The sequence below is a fragment of the Triticum dicoccoides genome, chromosome 7B (genome assembly GCF_002162155.2).
Source record: "Triticum dicoccoides isolate Atlit2015 ecotype Zavitan chromosome 7B, WEW_v2.0, whole genome shotgun sequence".
NCBI classification, from domain to species: domain Eukaryota; kingdom Viridiplantae; phylum Streptophyta; class Magnoliopsida; order Poales; family Poaceae; genus Triticum; species Triticum dicoccoides.
In genome coordinates this window covers 769,813,225-769,816,222 of record NC_041393.1, presented here as the reverse complement: position 1 = coordinate 769,816,222, position 2,998 = coordinate 769,813,225, and the positions used below count along the sequence as shown (strand labels likewise).

Genomic DNA, 2,998 nt, shown 5'->3' with positions numbered 1-2,998 from the left:
AGCCTCCGCGAAGAGGAGAAGCCGTGCATGACGAACAATGGGCTCCAAGGCGGCACCTTCAGGAAGGAAACGACATCGGGCTGCCGCCACCGCCCATTCAATGCATGGTGTTTTCCCTGGAGAACTGTGGCGACAAGAGAGATATCGCGACGATGCCTTCAAGAAGGGAACGACGTCAGAACGTCGCCGTCGGCGGCTTGACAAGTCAGAGCGGGTGTTCACCCCGGCCAACACTCCCTATCACCAAAATGGGGTACGGTCACCCACACCACCTCCATTGAACAATACGCCCCGGCCACCTTGCCACCCGCACGACCATGGTGATCGGGCAACGCCTGAGCCGTGTGCTCCGCTCAAAAGCACCTCAGCTCCCACCAAAGGACCGCAACCGTAGATCCGAGCCCACCCCTCATCCAAGGATACACCGTGCCGAAGCGGCAAACTAGAAAGAAGCAGAAGACCCCCCCCCCCTTCCACCCCAAAGCGGACACCTTGGCGGGGTTGGTGGCCGCTGTGGGCAGACTGGGCCAGCGGAACTCCGGAAGCCACACGGTGTAGCCGACGGATGCAATGGAGAGGACACCCTGCCCCCATCCTAGAGTCCCCTGCCACCTCCAGCAAACCGTCGTATGCACCAACACCGCGCCATGGAGCCACCCCTGCTAGTCAAGCCTATAAAGGAATCCGAGAAGAAAGGGAAAGCTCACCCAAGTCAACCGTAGACGAACAGGCCCCGGAGCATGTCCCACTGTCACCGCGCGCTGACCAGGTGCATGATTGCAGCCATGCCGCTGCAAGCGACAACACGTAGAGCCCCCGATGGACCTCCGCCACCACCCCGCGCTGCCCGCCGCCACCAGAGACCGTCGGATCTGGCCAGAGACGCACCGGCACGCCACCGCCCGAACTTGTGCAGCCGCCGAATCGTAGACGCCCTCCAGGAAGCCACTCACCCCCTGCGCCCAGCCTTGCCATGGCAGCCGCCGCTGCTAGATCCGCCAGTCACCCTGGATGCCCGCACTTCCCGCTCGCAGCCCCCGCCGCTCGACGGCCAGGCGAGGTCTCGTAGCCACCGTCGCATTCACGGCTGCCCGCGGCGCCGGCACAGCTGCCCGCGGCGCCTCCGCCGCACCCTGCGCGAGCACGTCGTCCCCAGGAAGCGCCCCCGCACTGCAAGGAGGCGCCGAGGAGGAAGGAGGCCCTGCCGTCGCGCCGGCGGTGGCGAGGAGGGGAGGCGGGGAAGAGGAGGCTGGCAGCGGCGAAAGCCTAGGGTTCGCACCCCGCTCGTGGGTGCGGGTCAGGCATACAAAAAAAAAGGTCACTGCCGTGCTAGTTTTCATTTTATTGCGAACTATCACTCTATCAGGCATCAGACTACTGATACCTAGCGTCCCACTAGACATGAAATCACTAGATATCAGTATCGCATCAGACCAGGCTAGAGCCGTTGGATTAGATAGTTAATTAGCAGATTTTGATGGGTCCTTTCCACATAACATGGTCTTTGATTTGAGTTTAAATCCTACCAAAACTGTAGCCTAAAACCACGTTATTACTTCGTGCCAAAACTGCAGCCTATAATCACGTGATTCGAGTTTGCTTCCTACCGGAACTACACCTTAAAATCATGTGACCATGCAAATTTAGATCCATTTGTTCTTAAGTTTTTTGTTCCATATTTTTTTCCTATTTATCAAAAAAATAGTAAATGGAAATTTGTTTCTAATACTATTATTTAAGGCCGCTGCTACGCGTCCGCCGGCCAATGATTTTAAAATATCCGCCACATCAATGGGTGTTGGATCCCCGTGCTGTTAGCCGTCCGATGTAGTGCCCGTGGCCCGCATGCCCCTTCATTAATTCCCGCAACAAGCGCGCTATTGCAGAAACAAACAACCTTGCCCCCCCGGCCCCAACAGAGTTGCGCCCAGCGTGGTGCTGCCCCCAACCCGCCCATGTTCCTGCAACAAGACCCATGTTGCAAAACCTGCATTGCAAGATAACCTTTGTTGCAAGACCATCTCCGGCCTCATCTCTGTATTCCTGCAACAAGACTCTTGTTGCAAAAATTTCGACAACATCTCCGGCCTCTTCTCTGCATTCCTGCAACAAGACCCTTGTTGCAAAAAAAAATGCAACCAAGGTGATGTTGTGGTAGAAGCTATGTGTCAGCAGATCGAGCCAAAAAGCTTCAGCACGGTTTGGCCTTGGACGAGTAGTCCAGTATGCTCTCAAACATCTCGGTGACGACCTTGGCAAGCTCGCGCCGGCTAGCTGGATCACCGGAAGCAAGAAAACGAGCCGCTGCGTCACCAGGGACCGCTCCTTGGCCATCTTCCTCAACGCCGCTGCCGAACAGTCGTCGTAGCAGACAAGCCTGGACGAGTTGTTGCTTTTCTTGATGTGCTCCTCTAGCGGCAACGGCAACGCGGGGGTTAGCCGGATGCGGAGGGACGCCGAGCAGCGACAAGGGGTGCGGCTCACAGGCGAAGCGCGCGCGGGCGGACGGAGCTGGCCAAGCTGTTAACTCATAGTGAGTTTTGGCTACGGCCGAGAAAAGTGTTGAGGTGTTTCGCTCATGATAAGGATATCGGTGGAGTGGGGGCCCACGTGACGCGTGTCAATAGCTGAAGGGGGCGGACGCGGCGTGGTTATCAGCCTACTGTTACCCAGTTGCAGGAATGGCTGTCCTGAAACAACAGGTGAGTTGCAGGAAAATGGACGCGGCTTTGGCGGACGTGGGGAAGTTGTCGACCATCTGATCAACACACGATCGAACGGCCACGGAGCCGGCGGACGGGTGAGCGCGGTCAGTTCTTTTGGGCGGCTTAAAAATAAGTTGCCTCTTCCCGGTTTAAAAAATAAGCCAATCCTCAAATTTATTGTGACTTCTAAATCCTATCCCATAAGTAGTTTAGAAGCCCCAATGAATAAGATAGGATGGGGTAAGCCCGGGAGGAGGCGGCTTATTTTTTAAGCTGCTAAAAGAACCGGCCCA

The 2,998-nt window shown here is 56.6% G+C and overlaps 1 pseudogene; it reads left to right on the top strand.

Moving 5' to 3' along the window:
* Nucleotides 1-819: 819 nt before the first annotated feature.
* LOC119339775 overlaps nucleotides 820-2,998 on the top strand; it is an 11,395-nt pseudogene continuing 9,216 nt past the window's right edge.